Raw genomic sequence first — 26,042 nt, forward strand, 5'->3', positions numbered from 1 at the left:
TATAAAAGATGTATGCACTTACCTCTTTTTAATCCGCTCTGGTCTGCTCATGTGTGTGCAGCTGTGGCTCTCTTGTGTTAGTAAGCAGTTGCTGCAGGAGGAGGAGGGAGCACCGACAAAGGCTAGGCTAGGCCATGGGAGCCCACAAATGGCTCCCAGAATTCACATCCATTGTTGAGCGTTTCCTTACACAGAACAGAAGGCTTTATCTATCTATCTATCTATCTATCTATCTATCTATCTATCTATCTATCTATCTATCTATCTATCTATCTATCTATCTATCTATCTATCAGGTTTTCCCCCGTAAGCTGCCTTTGTAGCAACACATATATTGGTGCCTGGCATTTAACAGTCAACACTAATAAAATGTATACAAATCCAAAGGCAAAAATGTAATATGTTGTATCTTACAAGTCCTTAGATGTAGTGGTTGCATTTGTTTTGTTTTACGTTTTTTTACTTTTTTTCCTTCATTATTACCTCCTGCCAGTAACAAGCTTTGTGTCCTAGGATGACAACGCTGACTCACTGTATTGTATCTATGAAGAGCCCTAGAAAAGGAAGTGTGATACGACTTTGGAACTGATGACCCAAAAAGACAAAAATATAGGTGCCGCTCTGGTAGAGAGGTGAAGTCCAACTAGACCGATGTGAGTGCAGTCAGGGACAGGGAGCTCGTCCTATATCCAAGCTGCAGCAATGTCCAAGAAGAAGTTTCATAAGCCGCACATCATGAAGCAGATCCCCAACACATTTCACTCCACCCTTTGGAGCTTAATCATGTGGATTTCAGGCTGAGACTGCCATTCATCTCACTTCATGCACGTGGGTCTGCTTCATGATGTGCGGCATATGGACCTTTTCTTTTGATTATGGAACTGATGTAATAGTATATTTAACAGAAAAATTTGCAATTCAGAACATTTGTTGGATTATCTAAGGTGGGCAAAACACTGTACAATTTTCCATTACATTTACCAAAATGTAATGGAAAATTGTACAGTGTTTTGCCCACCTTAGATAATCCAACAAATGTTCTGAATTGCAAATTTTTATAATATGAGGTCAAACCTAAAGACTTTTCAATGTGTATGCAATCTGTTAGAGAATACACTTAAACATAGGTCAGTGCAGATTCAGAGTTAGGTCGGCTTATTTGTAGATAAGCCGGCCTAACTCTTTCTGAATCTACCTATTAGTCCCCCTCATATGTCTACACACTAAGTACCCCTCACAGGTCTACGCACTCAGCCCCCCTCACACATCTACTCACTCTGCCCCCCAACATACCCGTAGACACTCAGCTGTACACACTCAGCTCCCCCCAGACACACACACACACCTGTACACACTCAGCTCCCCACCCCCCCACACACACCTGTATACACTTAGGGCCAGATTCACAAAAGGGATACAACAGCGTTTCTCCTGATACGCCGTCGTATCCCTGTTTCTATCTATGCGACTAATTCATAGAATCAGTTACGCAGAGATATCCCTAAGATCCGACAGGTGTAATAGTTTTACACTGTCGGATCTTAGGATACAGTACCGCGGCCGCCACTGGGGGGAGTTCGCGTCGTAAACCAGCGTCGGGTATGAAAATTAGGAGTTACGGCCGATCCACGACGGTTTTTCGCGTTCGCTACGTCGTCCGTAGTCAAGTTTCCCGTCGCAAAGTTAGTCGTTTTTTTTGGTGCCCTAACTTTAGTCAGCAAGTGTATTGCTGTCTAAAGTATGGCCGTCGTTCCCGCGTCAAAATTCAAAATTTAACGTCGTTTGCGTAAGCCGTCCGGGAATACGGAAGTACGCTACGCGCGTCGCCGTTCAAAAAAATGGCGTCATGGCGCGCAAAGCACGGCGGGAGTTAGGAAACGGAGCATGCGCAGTAGGTCCGGCGCGGGAGCGTGCCTAATTTAAATGGCACACGCCCATTTGAATTGGCCCGCCTTGCGCCGGAGGCCGCGGGCGTATTTTTCATCGCAAGTGCTTGGTGAATCAGGCACTTGCGATGAAAAATTGCGACGATGTAACTTATCTAGGATAAGTTACGCCGCCGCGATTCTACATGAATCTGGCCTTTAGCTCCCCCCCACACCCACACACCTGTACACACTCAGCTGCCCCCACACACACACCTCTACCTGTACACACTCAGCTGCCACTCACACACACACACACACCTGTACACACTTAGCTCCCCCCTGTACATAAACAGCCTCCTACCATCACTTGTACTCACAGCCCCCACTTGTAAGGTGGTCTTCCTAGTCCCAGGTCCTGTTTCTACATGTCCCTGTGAGACACGAGAGTAGCTGCAATCCAAAATAAAGTACAGTTAGTACACATACATTTTTTTTAAAGAAATGCTAATGCTTTTACACTCTATCCATAACTAGTAGAAATGTTTTGGCTGAAGTTGGGTCTTATGGCAGCCGCATTCATTCCTATGTATAAATAACAACACTAAAAAGACAATAGATTTCCTCTAAGATACAACCACCACAGGAAATTAGCATTTGACTTTAGGCAATTTTTAAATTATTACTGCTGCCTACTATATTTCCCTGCTGTGTTAAGAGTAAGTGCTGTAATATTCATCAATTCATTTTAAAATGCTTTCATACCAGTTGTAGTAAATTTGAAAAAAACATTGGCGTTAGTTCCAGGCAGTCTTTCTCCGGGAAAAGAATGCCCAGATAAGTGACAGTTCACTCGCTAGATTAGCCTTTCTAAAACAGGGTTCCTTGAGCAATTTTGACTCTTAGATAAGTTACTCCTAACACCAATGATCTTTTGAGCTATCTTTGGGGGGGGGGGGGGTCATTCTTCCCACTGACCACCAATGTAAGTAACCTTAGTCCCACTGATCACCATCATAACATGTATTTTTCCACTGACAACCAATGAAAAGAGCATTTTGCTCCGTGACCACCAATGTAAGAGTATGCCTATCACTGACCAACAGTGTCACGGAGGCCCTCTTCCCCTGACCTACAATATAAAGGGGTCCTTCTCCTACTAATTTTGCTAATCCCACAAATCCTAATGTAGAATTATTGTGATGCCATGCTAACCACAGAATCGCCTAGGCAAGGAAACCATAATGGAGTTACCAATCAGGAATGCTACAAAATTTTACTTTGTAGCAAGGAGTGACACCACACTGGTTCAGCTAGCGATACGACTTTATAGGAACAATTATGTGGCCTGTTAGCAATCGAGTTCGACCTCGATGCACTGTTTCATTGGGCAACTATGTGGCAAATGAGGGTTAATGTTGATAAACGTAAAGTTATGCACTTGGGGGCTAAGAATATGCATGCATCACACATACTTGGGGGGAGTAAAACAGTGGAGAAGGACATGGAGGTTTCAGTATGCATGCAATGCCAAACTGTGGCTTCCAAGGCAAGCAAAATCCATTCTTGGATTAAGAAAGGTATGGCCTCCAGAGATATAATTTTGCCCCTGTACAAATCATTAGTAAGACCTCATCTGGAATATACACTTCAGTTTTGGGCCCCAATTCTCAAAAAGGATCCCAGAGGACTGGAGAAAGTGCAGATAAAGGCAACAAAACTGATAAGAGGCATGGAGGAGCTCAGCTTTGAGGAAAGATTAGAGGAACTGAATGTATTCTCTCTTAAAGCGGATGTCCGATCAAAAAAAAAAAATTAAAAGCCAGCAGCTACAAGTACTGCAGCTGCTGACTTTTAATATTAGGACACTTACCTGTCCTGGAGTCCAGCGCCGTCCGCAGCAGAGGACGAGTGATCGCTCGTCACTCTGCTGCCCCCCCCCCCCGCCATCCACTGTGAGGGAACTAGAAAGTGAAGTGCTCCGGCTTCACTGCCTGGTTCCCTACGGCGCATGCGCGAGTCACGCTGCGCCCGCCGATTGGCTCCCGCTGTGTGCTGGGAGCCGAGTGTTTAATAAACCTCAGTCAGTTTTGATTTCAAAGCCTGTGTCCTGCAATCCAGCTGGTTCCCCGAACTTTAAAATATATATATATATATATATATATATATATATATATATATACATATATATATATATATATATATATATATATATTTATTTATATATATATATTCTTTTTTTCAGGTTCTGATTTTGAGGTCTATGTCTTGGAGTCCAGAGGTTTTAAAGAGCTTTCTGTGCTATATGATAAAGCCTAGGACCATATCCTACCTTGTAGCCAGACCTCATTATTCATTTTTAGGGCTTTCTTTTTCACACACTCTCTTTGCTGTGAGAGCCTGCTGCTGGGTGAAAAATCTGACTGTAAACGGAACATTAAAAGGGTACAGAGAGGGGGCACCCTGTTAGCATGGAACTGACCTGAGTTTAGTTAATGTATAATGTATACTTTCCCCCCTATGCCTCAATCAACATATGTCTTATAGGCAGAGGTTTTACAATTTTTTATTAATATTTTATCAATTTTTTATCAGTATACACAAAATATTTATTTGATTTTTTATTCCTTTTACTGTTCATTTTCCATGCAGTTTAAATGTTCCTGTCCTGCTCAGTTTGAACAACTTACCCCACCGTGGAGAAGAAAAGGAAAAAAGAAAAAACAGAAGGACAAAGGGAACAAATTCAAGAGGAAAAACAACCAAACAACGTTTTTTCCAATAACCGCTGGGAAAGTCTGGATGGGATTTATGTGACACTTGTAATTAAAATTATCAAGAAATGGAGCTGGGCAATAGCAGTTTGGAGGTAAGTGCATGCCAATTTTCTTTGGTAACGTTCCATCGAATAACTGATATGTAGATACTATACTATACTATTACACACAGGCCAAACAGGCCAGCCTGGAAGGCAATAAACATTTATAAAGGTTCCTCTTTTGCCGATTAGCAAGATTGGTCAGCTTTGAATCCCTATCGTTTCAATGTTCTAAAAGATCCACTAGGCATGCCTGAAGCTACCCCTTCAACTATCTTTGTAAAATGATTAAAAATAAATAAAACAATCAAAACTAAATCACATACATAGCATATAAATCTCTTTCAAATGTATGAATAATAGATCTGTGTTACTAAAAAAATATTATCTGAATATTATCTGAATATCTCACATATAGAGAGTGATTTTTTTGCCCATTCTTTTTTGAAAAATAGCTCAAGCTCTGTCAGATTGGATGGAGAGCGTCTGTGAACAGCAATTTTCAAGTCTTGCCACAGATTTTCTTTTTTTTCAAATAACAATTTTTTTTATTTATATGAGGTAGTTCACAGAGTGTAGTAAAATACAGACAGTATAAAACACAAATAACGGGGTCAATGCTGGCATGTAGCCAGGGGTATAAGTGCTAGTCCCGCCTGTAGTAACCGCAGAACAGGAGGAACCAATGGCTAAAAGGGCTAAACTAACATGACTGGCTCCTGTGGTATCTATATCAGTAAACGTAGAGTTATCTGCTGCATTCTACACTTTAGTAGCGCATGTGACCACATAACCGTACTTGCCACAGATTTTCAATTGGATTTGGGTCTGGACTTTGACTGGGCCATTCTAACACATGAATATGCTTTGATCTAAACCATTCCATTGTAGCTCTGGATGTATTTTTAGGGCCATTGTCCTGCTGGAAGGTGAACTTCCCCCCGGTCTCAAGTCTTTTGCAGATTCTAACAGGTTTTGTTCTAAGATTGCCCTGTGTTTGGCTCCATCCATCTTCCCATCAACTCTGTCACTGTCCCTGCTCAAGAAAAGCATCCCCACAACATGATGCTGCCACGACCATGTTTCACAGTGGGAATGGTGTGTTCAGGGTGATGTGCAGTGTTAGTTTTTCACCACACATAGTGTTTTTTAGGCCAAAAAGTAAAATTGTGGTCTCATCTGACCAGAGCACCTTCTTCCACATGTTTGCTGTGTCCCCCACATTGGTTCTCGCAAAATACAAATGGGACTTCTTATGGCTTTCTTCCAACAATGTCTTTCTTCTTGCCACTCTTCCATAAAGGGCAGATTTGTGGAGAGCACGACTAATAGTTGTCCTGTGGACAGATTCTCCCACCTGAGCTGTGGATCTCTGCAGCTTCTCCAGAGTTACCATGGGCCTCTTGGCTGCTTCTCTGATGAATGCTCTCCTTGTCTGGCCTGTCAGTTTATTGTGCCTTGAAAAAGTAGTCATACCCCTTGAAATTTTCCACATTTTGTAATGTTACAACCAAAAACGTAAATGTATTTTATTGGGATTTTATGTGATAGACCAACACAAGGTGGCACATAGATAAGAAGTGGAAGGAAAATAGTCTCGATAAAATACATTTACTTTTTTGGTTGTAACATGAAAAAATATGGAAAATATTCAAGGGGTATGAATACTTTTTCATGGCACTGTATATACAATCCTATGCCTACAATTAATCCAGAGGAAGGCAAAAAATTCCAATTTGCTCCATCAGGGGAAAAAATGTCTTCCTGATCCCCAAAGAGGCAATTGCATATTCCCTGGATCAACTTTAACTATAAATATTAGTATATGATTATATTATAAGCATATAGGAAAGAATCCAGGCCTTTCTTTTGCTAAGCTGGCCAGAACCAGCTCTTGAGGGAGTCTATTCCACATTTTCACAGCTCTTACTGTGAAGAAGCCTTTCTGTATTTGAAGATGAAATCTCTTTTCCGACAGACAAAACGAGTGCCCCCTTGTGCTCTGTGATGATCTTAAAGTGAATAACTCAACACCAAGTTCACTATATGGACCACTTATGTATTTATACATGGTGATCATATCCCCCCTTAATCTCTTCTCAACAGAGAATAAATACATTTCCTCTAATCTTTTCTCATAGCTGAGCTCCTTTATGCCTTTTGTCAGTTTGGTTGCTCTTCTCTTCACTTTCTCCAAAACTGAACTGCATATTCCAGATGAGGTCTTTCTAATGATTTGTACAGGGGCAAAAGTATGTCTCTCTCTCTGGAGTCCATACCTCTCCTAATATAAGAAAGGGTTTTGCTCACTTTGGAAACTGCAGTTTGGCATTGCATGCCGTTATTGAGCTTATGATCTACCAGAACACCCAGATCCTTCTCCACCATTGATTCCCCCCGTTGTACTTTCACTAGTATGTAGGAGGCATGCATATTCTTAGCCCCCAAGTGCATAGTATTACATTTATCAACATTAAACCTCATCTGCCACATAGTTGCCCAATTAAACAGTACATTGAGGGCGGCTTGTAAGTTGGAGACATCATGTAAGGACATTATTCCACTGCATAGCTTGGTGTCAGTGCAAAGACTGAAATGGTACTTTTAATCAAAGACCCTATATTATTTATTAATATTATTATTTTTTATTAAAAAGTGAGGGTCCCAAACACTGAACCTTTGGGTACAACACTCATAACCCTAGACCATTTATTGTAATAATCATTAACCACTACTCACGTCAATCAAGTCGGGTCATGGTTATTTTACATAAAACACGCCCCCCTGTTCCACATTTGAATTAGGCGGGCTTATGCCGGCCGATTTACGCTACGCCACCGCAACTTACGGAGCAAGTGCTTTGAGAATACTGCACTTGCCCGTCTAAGGCCCCATACACACCATAGAATCCATCCGCAGATAAATCCCAGCAAATGGGTTTCAGCGGATAGATCCTATGGTGTGTACACGCCAGCGGATCTTTTTCCGCGGATATATCTCCCCTGGAACGGATTCCAGCAGATCGGATATTTGCTGACATGCAGAACATATCCATCTGCTGGAGTCCATCCCAACGGATGGATCCGCTGGTCTGTACAGACTCACCGAATCCATCCGTCCGAAGGGATCCCCCGCATGCGTCGTAATGATTTGACGCATGCGTGGAATTCCTTATATGACAGCGTCGCGCACGTCGCCGCGTCATAATCGCGGCGACGGCGCGACACGTCATCGCAAGAGGATTTCAGCGTGGATTTCAATGCGATGGTGTGTACACACCATCGCATGAGAATCCGCCGAAATCCACGAGAGGATTTATCCGCGGAAACGGTCCGCTGGACCGTATTCGCGGATAAATTCTATCGTGTGTATGGGGCCTAAGTTGCGGAGGCATAATGTAAATCGGATACGTTATGCCCGCCTATAGATACGCCGATGTACGAGAATCTGGCCCATTGTACTTAGTTTATGGGATGAGAGCTACACAAGATGTTAGATTACATCTTTTCAGCATTGAAAGAAAGTTTAGAAATATAACTATCCAAGATGGTCTCACAGATCACCCACTGGCTGCGGGTACACACCTACTAGGATCCTCACCATCAGTGCTTTAAGTGGGACAAAAGAGGTGCTGGTACTCTATTAAGCGCCGGTGCTCCCCCCCCCCCCAATACTGAACATGAAAATACCCTTAGAAAGTACCCTGAAAAAGAGCTACTGTAGAAAGAGCTACTGAACATAAATAAAATGTGCAAAAGGGTATTGAACAAAATGGGCTCTGCACGTGCACTGTGCGAACACTCTGGAGCTCATCCTTAATCCTATGTAATGTATCCCTCTCAGGGCTTTCAGCATGTAGGGGGTTACATGATTAATCCAGTGTAATGCATCCTTCAGGGCTTTCAGCATGTAAGGGGTTAAATTATTGCAGGATTAATCATTTAACCCCTTACTGTAAGGGATTAAATGATTAATCTTGCAATCATTTAACCCCTTACATGCTGAAAGCCCTGAAGGATGCATTACACTGGATTAATCATTTAACCCCTTACATGCTGAAAGCCCTGAAGGATGCATTACACTGGATTAATCATTTAACCCCTTACATGCTGAAAGCCCTGAGGGTATAGATCATGAAGCTCTGTTATTGATCAAATTATTGCAGGCCGCAGCAGGAGGGGGCTTTTGGCAATGGCATCAGGCAGACAGGCATGTTGTTACTGTAAGTGAGTACTGTGCTTAGGCCCTCAGGGCAGGCATGCTGCGTGTGTACTTGCTGGAGAGTGAGTGGCTGGCCTGGTCGGGCAATGCATTAACACGTGGCATGGCGGTGGTGTGAGTCTGAGTCTCCCCAACTAGGTGCTGGTGCCGACTGCCGAGTCCTACTCCCATATGTATCGTCAGGCTCACCTGTCGTGTCAAGACTGAGTTGGCCGGCTGTCCCTCCCAGATGAAGTCCACTGCACACATCCGGACCGGCGCTGTCAGGGTGGAGGAGAAGATGGCAGCGGATACAGAAACGCGGGCGGGACTCCTCCAGGGGCAGCCTTTGGGCATGCGCCCGCCCACGTTCATGGATTGGCCAGCCCCACCAGCACATGACCACATACGCCCAATCACAGGGTGCCAGCTGCCGCAAAATGGTGGCCGTGCTCGGAACAGTGACACAGTATTAACATTTTACTGATTTAAAAAAAGTAACACGGACGCCGGTATTTTGTGCCCCCCCCCCAATGTTGCGCCCGGTGCGATACGCCAGTGCGTTCCGGTACGGGAAACCCACGTACTGGGTGCACGGAGAGGTGCTGGTACTCTCCAGGGCCATTTTTGAAAGTGGCGGTACTGAGTACCGCCGCGTTCCGGCCCAGTTAAAGCACTGCTCACCATGGTATCTAGAACAAGCAAAGAAGCTGCTGGTTCAATGTTTTTTTCCTTGATATTAAAACAAGCCTTATTGCAAGTAATGCAAACTCACAAAGCCAGACTATGGCCACATTGCTCACCACTAGGCCTTCCCTTACTTCTTCAACACGTTTCATCCCAGTAGAGGCTTAGTCATAAATGTCAGGAGGTAAGAAGTAATAAATACAGTACCTGTACATGTAAAGTTGGCCTTTCACCTGTAGAATTTTGCTTGAAAGATAGTGTTTTCCTATTAAAAAAGATCGGAAAGGACCTAAAAAATTGCAACACCAAACAGTTTTTGTGGTTTGGCAGGGCCGCTGTTTTGAAAATGACAGTTCTGCTAAGACTAGTATATTTGTTTCATACATTACCCATAAACCTACTAGATACTTTTTTCCAAAAATTAGCTGCAATGCAAAGGAACTTTTTGTGGGCCAACAAACGACCCTGTATACAAATGAGTTTTTTGCAACTTCCCAAGATAAAGGGCGGAATGGGGCTTCCCGGTTCCCGAATGGAGCTTCCCGATTTTAAGAATGCGACACATTTGACCAGAATTCTTGACTGGCATTGCCATGACAAAAACAGGATTGGGTGGCCCTTGAAAAATCTTGGTCAAACCTAGCTATACATTATTTACCTTGGAAAGATGGTGTTTTCAAAACGTTAAGTCATATATATATATATATATATATATATATATTTTAGTTTTATATATATATATATATATATATATATATATATATATATATATATATATATATATATAAATATAATTATTTTGGCAAATGGTGCTCAATCGGGTAGATCACTCAATTGAGGTGTTATAAATTGAGGTGTGTTATAAAAATGAAACAAATGTTTTGGCAGCAAAAAGCCAATGATTGTTGAACTGATCAGTGCTTTATAAATATATTCCTGAAAGTATTCTGAGATGGTTATGTAAGTCCACAAAATGTGTGTGTAAGATAAGGGGGGGGGGGTTGGTTGGGGGTTTCTGTGTGTCTGAACTTGAGATGGTGGAAGTTCAATGCATTCCCAGTTGGCAAAGCATTCTCATCAACTCCTTGGGTAAAAGAAGGCAAGCTGTGAGAATGTCACTGGGGTCATGGCTTAAAGGATCTGAACATACTTTAGAACTACAAGGATAGAAGGGTCTTGACTCAGCATTGTCCCTCACAGGCGGAAGCCACATGTAAAAGGCTGCAGGGCTCTTGTTAAGCCGGTGGAGTCAAAGCCTGGAATAATGACTGAGGTGTGAAAAGAGATTCACCTTGACTTATTTTGCCTTTGATGCATACACTCTAAATGTGTCACAACGCCAAAAAGGGGGCTTTGTACATTACATATCTATTTCTGTGTCCTTCCCGGTAGCTCCACAGGGAAACAGCTGTGATTCAGAGAATGAAGCAGCAGTATAAAAGGTACAGAAATATGAAAACACTTTTAAAGTATATCAAAAGCCAACGTTTTTTATTTTGTATAAAGTAGGCGAGGGTTGCATGCAACACATATGAGCTAGCAGATACTTTTCCTTCCAATTCAAAACTGTCAACAATTTTTTTTCTCAACAAGTGTAGGGTACTGGTACAAATCTTGAAGCCCTGACAAAGGAGGACTGCTTCTATCTCCCAAAACATGTTGGCTGTTATTGAATCACTTTTGACTAAATCAGTGGTGTGGTACTATGATTACATTCACCCTGGTAGCAATAAAACCCTGAAAGAAGAAGTTCTAAAGATTTTCTTTCTCTATCAATATTCTACAATTAAGCCCCAGAGGAAGGGTGGTAGTGTGTTGGATGGGAGAACCAAAGGGGGGGGGCTATTTGGTGTGCAATAAAGTTTATTGATACACGTTGTACAGCACGCCAGGGATGAGGGATGGGTCCTGGATGGTAGGTATGTGGATTCGGTTTAAGCGGGAAAACTGATTTGCAGTTTTTCAAGGATTATTAAGTCCTGATATGGATTCCAGAATTTAGAGGCTCAGTGAGATTTTGGATGGGAAAGAACCTCCAACCCTGACTATGGGTACTTTGGGACTGAGATGGTTAACTCCTGCAAGCAGGGGTCTCAAACTGGCGGCCCTCCAGCTCTTGCGAAACTACAAGTCCCATGAGGCATTGCAAGGCTGACAGTTACAAGCATGACTCCCACAGGCAGAGACATGATGGGACTTGTAGTTTTGGAGGGCCGCCAGTTTGAGATCCCTGGTTTAGAGCAAGAAGCAATAAAATTAGCCGGCAGGTGTTGATGAGGTGTTGAGGGGAACAAGACACAGTTGTGAGAGAGCTGTGGGTTGTCCGGCTGCTGGGATGCTGCTAGGCTATTTGTGAACTGGGGCAGGTGGGGACAATAAACCTTGTTGTGGGACAAGTTCATGTTGGCGGGGAGCTGAAACGTTGTTTTATACCAGGGTTTATGGACTGTTTTTTTGCTTAATGCCAAAGATACGCTGAATTGTTTTTCCGATTTGAAGAAATAAAAACTGTTTGCTTTACAAAGACATTATCTGGACCCCAAAATATCACACTTTGTTTCATGTGCAGCTTTACTGTACTACGGGAAGTAAAAAAAAGGTTTTGGCTAGAGATATCCTTCAACCCTTCACTCCTTTCAGAACAAAGTTGGAATTTTGCATCAAACCATGAAGCAAGCAAAGCCCCATAAAGTACTTTTCTTTTCTAATGTCTCATTGACTACAGGCTGGAAAGTGCCGGTAGAGACTTGTAGCTGTAGTGTATTAGCACAGCCGCTTGTATTCTCCATTAGGGGTGCTTGTGGCTGGTGACTACACGGGTGGACAATTGTAGGACAGTTGTCCCTCCATAAAAGGAAGTGCCTGAACAAGGACTTTCATCATGGGGTCACCAAGGATTATTTTAATGAAAGCTGTAGATTTACATAGATTAAAAACAACTTTTATAATTCTCTGTTCCTCCCTCACCAATCTCTTAATGTAATGGTACAATAAAACCTTTCTCTTTTCCAAACATACTTTATTTTTGACTGCTTCTCTATGCAATGTAGGCAGCTCATGGCTGCTGGGAGGGGCCAGCAGGGTGCTGGATATACCATCCTGAAAACATCACAGCACCCTGCCTCAGTACTCGTCTCAAGAGACCTTATCCCCGATGCAAGTAGTGGGTCGTCTCATGGGACGAGTTATGCATATATTAAAAGGCCTTGATGGGTGGGTGTCAGTATGTAGAAGTAGGCATTCTTAGGCAGGTTGTATTTCCATGTAGACCACCCTAGGGAATGTCTACATGTGAATGCTGACCCTCCATGATTGAAAGAACTGAAATTCAATAAATAAGTAATTAATTAATTAAGTAAGTAAGTAATTTCAGTACATGAGAGGAGCCTGTACAACTGTGCAAGGCTGGAGGTCGTGTTCAAGGCTCATATGAGATTTTAGTGGTTGGGTTTAGATCTTCTATAGGTGACATTATTTGTAATTGTAAAATTTTAGAAGCCACGATGAAGAAAAGACTGCAAGGTCATTCTATTTGACATAAGTTATTCCACGTGTATGACTTTCCTGTGTGATCTTTAAGCTGTGGATGTGACCTAAAGGCCACATAGCTTTCTAATAGCAGCTGCTGAAAAAAATTTACAAGGCTCCCTGTGCTCCATCATGAATGACCTGTAACCAGATCCACCCCAACTGGATCTGAGGCTAACAAGGTTATATGGCAGCAAGATGTGCTGAGGGGGTAATATTCATTCTTCCTGTTCTCTGCGTGAGGTCTGTCAGTGTGCAAAATGTACATAGAGGAGACTTCCCAAAAATCCAACCAGAGCTCAGGGCCAAACTGATAAACTACAACTTTAATATACGTATATGAACTGTGTAAACAGTCAGTAAGTCTGTTCAGTGAGTCTTGTAATTGGCATAGCACTGTCACAATGCATTACCAAGAGGGTGACACCAATGCCGAGAGACCACAGCTCTGATGTTACTCTAGTTTGACCTGGAAAGTTGAAATGTCAAAGTGCGGTGTGGAAAAAATAGGTGAAGTATTAAAAAGTGCCAAATCAAACAAAAACCATGACACCAGGAAAATTCTTTCTACAGTTTTGCAACATTGAAAAATAATTGGTGATGGACCACGGTGACTTGATCCACCTACTGTGGAGATGCCCGAAACTTCACTCATATTGGAAGGGGGTGGTGGGCACCATAAATAGGGTGTTCCAGATTTTATTGCCTACAGATCCGAAACAATGTTTACTCTATATACTGGACGAGTTAGAGTGGGAGGAAGGTACAAGGGCGCCAGTAATTAGATCTCTGTTTTTGGCTCGCAAGCTTATAATGACTCATTGGATATTGGAGGACCCTCCTACCCTTAAAGAATGGATCAATACAATGGGGATATGCTCCGGAAGGAGAAAATAATATACCAACATAGGGGTTGTGCCCTGAAGTTTGAGAGGCTATGGGGACCGTGGCTGGATGTACCGGGCTTGGCCCCGGTGGATATGGTCACAGGCAGATTGTTGGGCCTAGGTACTTGAGCAGGATGTATGTTTTGCATCTGGGTTTCATACGGGGGATCTGGCAGCTCATCACGGTAGGGGGTGGGTGCTGGGCAGAGCCGGGAATGGTTTGTGATATATGTGTGGGATGTGCAGTAGTATGGTTCATTTCGTTTGGATTTGTATCTGACTGTCTATGTAGCTTTGATGTATGTTTTTTACTTGTTCTTCAATAAACTTTTTTCTGGATAAAAAATAAAAAATTGGTGATGCCCGACAGTTGATTTTGCTGGTGGTACCCGGACACAGGTATTGGCATGGAAGTGATTGTATTCAGTATTGAAGCTTTCATTGACCCATTAGGAAATGTCTTTAGGGGTTAGAATATAAATAATCCCAACATGGCTTCTTTTTTCAAGTTGACTACTGCCCATTAATGTAAGGAACATTCTTCTCATTGATCACCAATGTAAGGAGCATTATTTCCACTAACCACCAAAGTAAGGAGCAACATTTCCACTGACACCACTGTAAGGGACATTCTTCTCACTGATCACCAATGTAAGGAGCATTCTTCCCACTGATCACCAATGTAAGGAACATTCTTCTCACTGATCACCAATGTAAGGAGCATTCTTCTTACTGACCATCAATGTAAGGAACATTCTTCTCACTGACCACCAATGTAAGGAACATTCTTCTCACTGACTTCCAATGTAAGGAGCATTCTTCTCACTGACCACCAATGTAAGGAGCATTCTTCCCACTGACCACCAATGTAAGGAACATTCTTCTCACTGACCGTCAATGTAAGGAACATTCTTCTCACTGACCACCATTGTAAGGCGCATTCTTTCCACTGACCACCAATGTAAGGGGAATTTTTCCCACTGACCACCAATGTAAAAGACAATCTTCCCACTAACCACCATTGTAAGGAGCCTTCTTCTCACTGACCATCAATGTAAGGAACATTTTTCCCACTCATCACCAATGTAAGGGGCATTCTTCCCACTGACCACTGATGTAGGGGATGTTATTCCCACAGACCATCAGTGTCAAAGGACATTCTTTTCTCTGTCCAGCAGGCTAAGGGGCTGATTTTTCCCACTGACCGCCATTATGGTGTGGCTACTATACCATGAGCTGTAAATATAATAATTTTAGCGGGGGTTCCCTGAAACCTGAAAATGATTTCAAGGGTTCATTGACAGTAAAAAGGTTGAGAAAGGCTGGCATTGTTCTCCTGGTATCTGGTGCTTTGCCTGCCTAGTCCTGAACCCAATTCCGTCATTACTTCTCCTTCTCCCTATAACTTGCTTCAGCTACTTGCTTTCTCAGTATGCAGCCCATCTCTGGTATGAAGTCTGCCCTGTAGCCGGGGCTGTAATATTCTTGATGAGATCATCCAGGGAAGGTAAATATACTTAAAACAAGAAAAAAGAGCTGAAGATGTTTTCACTGTTACAACACAAACTTCCTGTACAAAGTGGTATTTATTTTTAGTAAAGAGCTGATCTGAATAGTTTGACTTAGAGGACATTCTTTGTGCTGGGTGTAGAGAAGCTCACATGCCTAGCTGCTGGTCAAGCCTACAGAAAGCAGAGGTGGAAATCAAAGTATTTATTTTAACATCTGAAACCAAGAGCCAACATAAAATCAGTGGAATGAGTCAAATTATATAAAATGGTTAAAGCCTATCCCTGGTCCAAACAAGAAATCCTCTATATTCTGCACTGGCAAAAATGTTTCATCTGTTAACATAACCTTTTCATTTTGTCTCCTTTCCCAGAGGCGATAATATGCAAATTGCTGATCTCCGAAACTAGACAGGCAGAAATACTGCATTTATCGGCGAATAACACGCGCCGGCATATAAGACGCACCCCAAGTTTAGGAGGGAAGTTTAACGAAAAAAAATTACATTTTAAATGCCCATCAATGCAGCCTTATCAGTGTCTCCTCTGCAGCCTTGCCCAGTGTCCATCTGCAGCCTTGCCCAGTGTCTCCATCTGCAGCCTTCCCCCAGTTTCCATCTGCAGCCTTCCACAGTGTTCATCTGCAGCCTTCCACAGTGTCCATCTGCAGCCTTGCCCAAAATTGCAGCATGATGGGTTTTTAAATTTTAGCACCGCCGAGATACACAGAGCCTGATGTCCTGTGTATTTGGCTCCTCTCGGCTCGTCTCACAGTCCCGCTCCATCCCGCCCATTGGCCCGGCTCCTATGATGGACACAACACCGGTCCAATGGAAGGATGTAAAGGCTAGGAGGCGGGACTGGGCGTGACTGCGAGCTGAGCCGAGCCGATTACACAGTACACTTGGTGTCAGGGTCAGCAGCTAAGACCACCAGACACGTATGGCTACACAAGGGAACTGAGACCAAACAAAGTATTTATAATTAAAGTGATATTTATTGTATTTACAGTGAACACACACACCAATAAACATACACAGCAACCAGTGAAGGCATAAACCACTCCAGCAAACAAGAACAAGAATAACTAATACACCTAATGGCTATCTATATAAAATATGTACAACATAAGAGACAAAGGCAACAGGGATGCAAGTAAGGGGACGAGACTGGGTACAAGGGCATGGAACAAGGCAGAGGGGTGCAGACTGTTTGGAGGCCAGACTATGGCCATTGGGAGTAGAAAAGTTCCTGATGTCAGTTTAAAAAAATAATGCCCCATCTTTGGATGAATTGTGTCCTATCATTGGTGTAATTGGGAGGAATTAGGACCTATCGTTGATGTAACTGAGAGGAATTTTGCTCCATTACTGGTGTTATTGGGAGGAATTGTGCCTTACCATTGGTGTCAATCTGAGGAATTAAAGTCATTGGGAGGAATTTTGCCCTATTATTGGTATCGTTGGGAGGAATTGTGCCCATTTATTCGGGTCAGTGGAGGGGGAATTATCCCCCATTGTTGGTATCAGTGGATGAAATTGTGCACAAGGGCTGGATAAAAGCAAGAAAAGGGTCTCATCTGGTCCCTTGGCAACAGTTTGGACATCATTGCCTTAGAGAAATCCTTCAAATAATTTTCAGGTCTTGGAGAACCTCTGGTGGGAATAATGCCCCCTAAGATTGGTGATCAGAATATCACCCTTACAGAAAGCTAAAAAGATTGTTCATGCATGTAGCTGGCTCTTCGGAATGGCATGGGCCCTGGAACTATATAGGCACCATCCAATAGGAGGTCAATAAGCCACACCTAAAGGAATTCCAAGCAACCACTGGAGGAACCTTGGGTTCCTCACTAAACAGCTGGCAAAGACAATTTCTATGTTGCCTGTGTCCTGTTTGGATTCTAGAACATTGAATCTCATCAGCACACCACTGTTTGCTGATGAAGGGGCTTAGTGCTCTAAAATATTTCTCATACAGTGAACATTAAAGTTCTCTACTTTGATCTTACGAGTTGCCGGAGAGACTCAATGTTGTAGAATCCTGACAAGCATCTCCAGCTGTTCTTTTTCAGTAAAGCCCTCAAATTGTGAGCTAAAAACCTTTTAGAGTGCACCGTTCTTTTCTTTTATTTGTCTCATCAGGGAGATTTCCAACAGTAGTTCATCTTTTGCCTTCTTCATTGTATTTGATATGTTCTGCTGTTCCCGCTCTTGTTTTAGTGCTAGTTAGCACATTCTTTAGCTAGACACTCTCTGCCTCCTCCATCCCCTGCTCAGTTGTTAGTTTCACTTTCAAAGCAGAGACAGGGTTAGGAAAGTCATTGTCTTCTTACACTTTAAAAGCCTAGAAAAAAACATCTTCTGTGCTGTAATTATCTAAAGTAAAATTGTATTGGATTCAACTTCTGTGTAATATCGTAGAGTTAGGCTGCCTGTGGATTCTGCCAAGTCATTAAGTAGCCATGCTGTCTTTACAGACTGGATCTAGAAAGTATAATGTTTCATAAATATGCATTTGAAACAGAACAGCTTAACTTTCTGTAATTATTATTATTATACAGGATTTATAAATAGCGCCAAAGAAGACACAACAAAAATTTACTTGGTTGTTGCAATAAATGCCTGGCAAAGACTATTCCCTGCAAAAGAACGCACAGCATGGTCACCTCTCTGGTGGCCTGTGTCTCCCGCCTTCCCTTTGTTCCAACACTGCAATCTCTGTCATTCATAACTTTCAGGAGTTATGAATGCTCTCTAGTTCCATCCCCCGACCCCTATATTGCTGCTGACTCCTATCATGATGTAGGGCTCAGACAGTGGAACCTGGGTGAGTGGCAGGGGGACACAGTCATCTGACACTCCTGGAAAAGTCTAAGCCTGATGCATTTTTATTTCTTAGATTGATAGGTCACAGGAAAATCCAACACATTTGGTGGCCTGCAGTGGCAGTCGGTCCACAAGGGGCACATCAGTGCCGCCCCCCCCAGCCCTCGGTGCCGCCCCCCCCCCAGCTCACACCATCTGAGTAGCCATGCACTGAGCGGGAAGCCAGACCAATAGGTTTCTACCAGGTCCGTCACCCCCTCACAGGCACATGACCACATCCCAGGGCCCCAATTGGCCAGTTTTATATTGTCCTTGGGGCACAGAGCACTGCGCCCGGATGTCCTCTGATCCTGCGATGCCAGCGAATCGGCATTGGCTTCCAGCTTCCCGGCCATTCAGAACCCCTAAAGAAGAATGGGTGAAGACAGAAGCTGCGGCATCGAAAAGTCCAGCGGAGCGCCACCCCCCCAAAATCCTCCATCACCAGCCGCCGATGGTGGCTTAAATGGTGACCTGAATGAACAGTATTTTATTATTGTCTTACAATTTGTTGTCCGGTATACTCAGTATTTAATTTCAGCCTCTAAACCCTGATGAAGGGAGAGTTATGCCCTTGAAACGCATTTTTTTTGTGAACTATCATCATACAATATACAAATTTAATGGACACTGTGGGCCAGATTCACAGAAAAAGTACGCCGGAGTATCTGCTGATACTTCCGGCGTACTTTCAAATTTGCCGCGTCGTATCTTAATTTGTAATTCACAAACAAGATACAACGGCTTTTGGCTAAGATCCGACAGGCTTACGGCTTCGTATGCCTTCGGATCTTAGGCTGCAATTCTAGGCCGGCCGCTAGGTGGCGATTCCATTGCGGTCGGCGTAGAATATGCAAATGTCTAGTTACGGCGATTCACGAACGTCCGCTTTGCCTGTCGATCAAAATTTACGTAGTTTCCGTAGAGATGCGTCGCGTAAAACTAAGCATTCCCTCTAGGTGGTCTAACCCATGTTAAGTATGGCCGTTGTTCCCGCGTCAAATTTTTAAATTTCACGTCGTTTGCGTAAGTCGTCCGTGAATGGCGCTGGACGCCATTTACGTTAATGTCGAAACCAATGACGTCCTTGCGACGTCATTTAGCGCAATGCACGTCGGGAAATTTTAAGGATGGCGCATGCGCAGTACTTTCGGCGCGGGAACGCGCCTAATTTAAATGGTCCCCGCCCCATTTGAATTAGGCGGGCTTGCGCCGAGCGGATTTACGTTACACCGCCGCAAGTTTACAGGTAAGTGCTTTGTGAATCAGGCACTTACGCTGTAAACCTGTGGGGGTGTAACGTAAATGGGATACGTTGCGCCGTCGCTGCGCAACGTATTTGTCTGTGAATCTGGCCCTATGTGTGTTATTAGAGTACCATTTCAAAATAATGCTGTTTTTGTTAAGCCAAATGTGATTTTAAAGAGTCAATCTAATTATTTGATGAAGATTTTTCTTTGGTTTGTTCACTTTGCCACATTCAAATCTATAAAAATAAATAAAAAATTTGATTTGATCGATTCAAAATTTATCGATTCAAACGTTTCAAATTGAAAAAATCTGTAGATTCAAAGAAAATTCGAAAAAGACATAAAACAAATTCTGAATACGAATTCTGGATCCCGAATAGGAATTGGACGAATCAACCGAATTTAACTAAATGAAATAACTAGGTTAACGAATCAAAACAAAGCAAAAAAAATGTTTCCGCCATGCACATGTCTACTAATAACGAAATTTGTGTCGAACTCCTGGAATTGTGTAATGCTGAAGAGTTGTATGAATTCTGCAGTTTTGGAACAGGTGAAAGGCAGGATACACAGGCCACAGGCCACAGGTTCACCCTAAAAACAAATTTTTAACATTAGAGCCAGTAAATTTACTTTTGGCAGGTCATTTTTTTTTCTCTGTACATACCTTTATATCTTGATTTTGTCCAGGGCTTCCACGTTCTGATGACTCCGGGACTGGGCGTTCCTATCCCAGCCTCAGGGTTTCCGATGACTGCGGGACTGGGCGTTCCTATCCTTCGGTTCGATGATTGACGGCTTGTGAAACAGGTCCCCTGTCGCACAACGCGAGTCACCAGATTCCCGTAGATAGCCGAGCTGCGAGTCGGCACTATACGGCGCCTGCGCCCGCCGTGTAGAGCTGACTGCGCAGGCGCCGTATAGTGCCGACTCGCAGCTCGGCTATTTCCGGAAATCTGTTGACACACGTTGTGCGACAGGGGACCTGTTTCACAAGCCGTCAATCATCGAACCGAAGGATAGGAACGCCCAGTCCCGCAGTCATCGGAACCCGGAAGCCCTGGACAAAATCAGGATATAAAGGTATGTACGGAGAAAAAAAATGACCTCCCGAAAATAAATGTCCTTAGTATCATTAGTATGCTAGATCTAATTTTAAATTTTTTTTTTTTTTTGGGTGAACCCCCACTTTAAGCTTTGATGTATAAAATTTTGGATTGAGTAAAGCTGGCTGTGCACTAACTGAAATTTGGCCGGTTCAGCAGCACCCTCTGAATTTGGATCATGTGTTTGGCCCTCCCCGTTGTACATGTGTCCCCTATTACAGGTTGTATATAGTTATTTTAGAAGCTTCTGCATATCTGCTATGCTGAGGTTCTCCTTTAAATGCGCTATTTTCTCTACTACTCGCTCGCAGCGCAGTTCCTTTGGCTGTTTGGAATGCGGCACAGGTCAGCATCAGTCGGCAGCTTCCAGGAGACAACAAAATACAAAGTGTATCCTTGTACTCCGGCTGGAGGAATGCGTTATCACAAATATTAGGGGCATGCATACGTTTGTCATCGGCGGCCTCTGCAGAGAGAATGCAGTGTATGATGTGTACACACTAAGCCTCTCTCATTGTGCTATTAATGCCTCGGAATGCGGAGAGATGAGCACGCTATCGGCGCTCAGCATCTCCAGATGTTCGGAATGAATTGCTTTGTGATGTCAGATGGAAGGGATCTGAGTTCAGCACCTGCTTCTCTGTCAAAGCTCTACCAAGGCCAACTGACAGCCAGGGATAGGGATCAACTATTTACCAGATTTAAAGAGTACCAGTCATGACTGGGCTTGTACAAGGATCTGATAGCTAGATTCAGGTAGCCGGGCGCATCTTTGAGGCGGCGTAGCATATCGTATTTATGCTACGCCGCCGTAAGCCAGAGAGGCAAGTACTGTATTCACAAAACACTTGCCTCCTAAGTTACGGTGGCGTAGCGTAAATGGGGCCGGCGTAGGCGCGCCTAATTTAAATGAGTATGAGGGGGCGTGTCTTATGTAAATGATTGGTGACCCGACGTGATTGACGTTTTTTACGAACGGCGCATGCACCGTCCGTGTACATATCCCAGTGTGCATTGCTCCAAAGTATGCCGCAAGGAGGTATTGGTTTCGACGTGAACGTAAATTACGTCCAGCCCCATTCACGAAAGACTTACGCAAACAACGTAAAAATTTCAAATTTCGACGCGGGAACGGCGGCCATACTTAACATTGACTAGGCCAACTATTTGTTCGACTAACTTTACGCCGAAAAAATGCGCCGGGCGCACGTACGTTTCTGAATCGGCGTATCTAGTCATTTGCATATTCTACGCCGAACTCAACGGAAGCGCCACCTAGCGGCCAGCCTAAATATTGCACCCTAAGATACGATGGCGTAGGAGACTTACGCCGCTCGTATCTTAGCCTAATTTAAGCGTATCTGGTTTCCAGAATACGCTTAAATTTAGGACGGCGTAGATTCAGAGTTACGTCGGCGTATCTACTGATACGCCAGCGTAAAGCTACCTGAATCTGGCTATGAGTGTTTAGTCCTCAGTTAATACACTTCTCCAGTGAGTATGAATATAAGGGGGCGCTAGTGATGAGCAAAAACTTAAAGCACTGTAGCTGCTGAATCTTAATAAGGACACTTACCTGTCCTAGGCGCCCGCGATGTCGTCCCCCCGAAGGCCGATCCCTCGATCGCGGCAGGTTCCCGGTGCCACTATCCTCACTTGCGGCTTTACTGCCCATTTCCTACTGCGCATGCGCTATTCGCGTTGCACTTTATGAATGAGTGGCTGTTCTCTGGGATACACACAGTTCCCAGAAGACAGCGCGCCCCATTTCCAGATACGCCATCGTAACTCTGAGGCGTCGTATCTATGCGACTGATTCTTAGAATCAGTTACGCATAGACTTGTCTTACGCCGTTGTATCTAAGTTGCATATTTACGCTGGCCGCTAGGTGGCGCTTCCGTCGATTTACGCGTCGAATATGGTAATGAGCTAGATACGCCGATTCTCAAACATACGTGCGCCCGGCACATTTCTTTACGTCATTTACGTAAGGCTTTTTTGGGCGTAAAGTTACCCCTGCTCTATGAGGCGTAGATGAGGCGTACCAATGTTAGGTATGGACGTCGGAACAGCGTCAAATTTTTCACGTTTTATGTTGTTTACGTAAGTCGTCCGTGAATGGGGCTGGACGTAAGTTACGTTCACGTCGACTAGGCTTTGAGCGGGCGCAATTTAATTTGAAAATTCGACGTGATACTGAGCATGCGCGCGCATACGCCGTTCGATAAAAGCGTCATTTACGTGGGGTCACATAACATTTACATACAACACGCCCCCTACCAGCCTAGTTTGAATTAGGCGGGCTTACGCCGTATCAGATACACTACGCCGCCGTAACTTAGAGCAGGAGATGTTTCTGAATACGGGACCTGCCACTCTAAGTTATGGTGGCGTAGTGTATTTGAGATACGCTACGCCCGCCTAAAGATAGGCGTTTTTTAGAGAATCTGGGCCTCTGTGTATAGAACAACTCCAGGTAGCCATGTTGCATTGAATTCTCAGAAAATTACAGCGGCTGCAGATTGAAAAGGAAAGGTACCGTATTTATCGGCGTATATCGTGCACTTTTTTGCCCTGAAAATCAGTGGGTGCGCGATATATGCCGATACCCGCTTTCCCGCGCCGAGTTTTGAATACTGCGCCGACATATACCGAGCGCAGTACACTCGGGTATAGTCGGCCAGTCTCGGCTTCTTCCGTGCTCACGTCCTGGACGTACAGGACGTACAGGACGTGAGCGCGACAGTTGCCGAGCCTGCCCGAGTGTACTGCGCTCGGTATATGCTGGCGCAGTATTCAAAACTCGGCGCGGGAAACGAGCGGGGAGGACGCGAGGACGCCGGACCCGACGAAGAGGACACCCGAAGCCGCAGACGGACGCCGGATTCGCCGATGGACGCCGCGCAAGACACCAAAACTGTAAGTACAAAAAACTATTTTTTTCCACAGGAATGGGGGCAACTTTAGGGGTGCGCGCTATACGCGGGAGCACGCTATACCCCGATAAATACGGTAATTTTTAATAACATTCAATTACAACATAATTAGCGTCGCAATTATATGCACTATATTATTTTTTCTTTATTTGCTATTTTTTTCCCCCACGAAAGTGGAGTTACCCTTTAAGCTTTTGTGAATCTGTGCAAAAGAACTGTCTTTTATCAAGATGCAAACATCATAAACGATAATTGTTTTTCTATTAACACAGAAGAACAATGCAGCAGATTACAGACATCCAGCTGCCATCATTATCTGTATCTGAGCCAGCCAAATGCCGATTAAGTGCCTGTCCAGTTGTTAAGCAACAATTGATTGCACGTAAAAGAAAATAAGACTTTGCGTCCTTCCCACATTCTGCAGACGACGCCAGCAGCTAGCCTCTCAGCTGATGTCAAATGTTAATTGAAAATGTCTTTATTATATATCTGTTTATTGTTTTGTTTTTTTTCGCCAAGTGGAGGCATTTTTGCAGTTGCAGGCATAGAGCTACCGTATTTATCGGAGTATTGCGCGCTCCGGCGTATAGCGCGCACCCCTAATGTTGACCTGAAATTCCTGTAAAAAAAAACATTTTATTACTTACAGTTTTGGTGTCTTGCCCGGCATCCTTGTCCAGTCCGGCGTCCGTCCGCGGCCTCGGTGGTGTCCTCCCGGATTCTCCCGCGCTGTCTCCGAGTCGAATCCCCGCTTCCCGCGCTCAGTTTGAAGCCTCCGCCTACATATACCGAGCGCAGTACACTCGGGCACGTTCGGCCACGCTCGGCTTCTCACACATAAACGTCACAGAGCGTCAGGGGTCAAGTCCTGGGGAAAAAAGTGTGAGATCTCTCCCACCCAAGATCCACTCCCCCACTCCCCAAGCAAGTTCTTTCTAAATCCCGCAATAACTCGCGGCAGACCTCCGCAATGTCTCCTGGGAACAATGACAAAAGCTCCCAGGAGACATTGCGGCATCGAGGAAGTGACGGAATACCCGCACACTACCCGATGAATCCATATACAGGAAGCGGACAGTAACATAAAGGATTACCAAGGTTCGCCTGCCCCTGACAGTGACTCGAGCTGGGCATCGCCGCTTAGTGAAGGATTGGCTCGGACGGCTCGGCTGTTCTAGTCCTGCAAAGGGAACTGAGTTCCTGCTGTGAAAAAAGTGCAGGAACTCCGTTCCCACGCGTTCCCGCAGGACTTGAGCCCTGCAGAGCGTGACCACGAGCGAAGCCGAGCCTGGCCGAATGTCCCCGAGTGTACTGCGCTCGGTATATGTCGGCGGAGGCTTCAAACTGAGCGCGGGAAGCGGGTATCGGCGTATATCGCGCACCCACGATTTTCCCCTTATTTTAAGGGGAAAGAAACGCGCGGTATACGCCAATAAATGCGGTAATTACAGACTGCCTACCTATTTATCTTATTGTTGGGCCTAATCTAGCCCCACAGAAAACTTTAAAGGGGTTGTAAAGGTTAGTTATTTATTTTCTAAATAGGTTCCTTTAAGCTAGTGCATTGTTGGTTTACTTACCTTTTCCTTCGATTTCCCTTCTAAAAAAAAAAATCTTTGTCTGAATTTCTCACTTCCTGTTTCTCCTTAGTAAGCTTGCCCCCATCATCTGGCTGGGGGTTAGTCAGCCAGAACAGCTTACTGAGAAGGAACAGGAAGTGAGAAATTTTCGGACAAAGAAAACAAAGAAAAAAAAAAACATTTAAGCCCTGTACACACAATCGGTTTGTCTGATGAAAACGGACCGATGGACCGTTTTAATCGGACGAACCGATCGTGTGTGGGCCCTATTGTTTTTTTCCCATCAGTGAAAAAAATAGAACCTGTTTTACAATTTTCCTATGGGTAAAAAAACGATAGAAAAAAACGATCGGTCAAAAATCCACGCATGAATCAAGTCGACGCATGCTCGGAAGCATTGAACTTCATTTTTCTCAGAACGTCGTAGTGTTTTACGTCACCACGTTGGACACGGTCGGATTTTTGACTGATGGTGTGTAGGCAAGACTGATGAAAGTCAGCTTCATCGGATATCCGACGAAAAAATCCATCGGATTAGATTCCATCAGATATCCGATCGTGTGTACAGGGCATTAGAAGGGAAATGGAAGGAAAAGGTAAGTGAACCAACAATGCACTAGCTTAACCACTTACCCCCCGGACCATATTGCTGCCCAAAGACCAGAGTACTTTTTGCGATTCGGGACTTTGTCGCTTTAACAGACAATTGCGCGGTCGTGCGACGTGGCTCCCAAACAAAATTGGCGTCCTTTTTTTCCCACAAATAGAGCTTTCTTTTGGTGGTATTTGATCACCTCTGCGGTTTTTAG

The 26,042-nt window shown here is 44.0% G+C and overlaps 1 protein-coding gene across 1 annotated transcript in view; it reads left to right on the forward strand.

Annotated features, from left to right (window-relative positions):
• The first annotated feature begins 4,640 nt into the window (after positions 1-4,640).
• AXIN1 (axin 1) overlaps positions 4,641-26,042 on the forward strand; it is a 133,784-nt gene continuing 112,382 nt past the window's right edge. The window contains exon 1 of the mRNA XM_040356364.1: positions 4,641-4,734. The gene's annotated coding sequence lies outside the window, so the exon portion shown is untranslated. The remainder of the gene's footprint in view (positions 4,735-26,042) is intronic.

Source organism: Rana temporaria, chromosome 6, assembly GCF_905171775.1.
Source record: "Rana temporaria chromosome 6, aRanTem1.1, whole genome shotgun sequence".
NCBI classification, from domain to species: domain Eukaryota; kingdom Metazoa; phylum Chordata; class Amphibia; order Anura; family Ranidae; genus Rana; species Rana temporaria.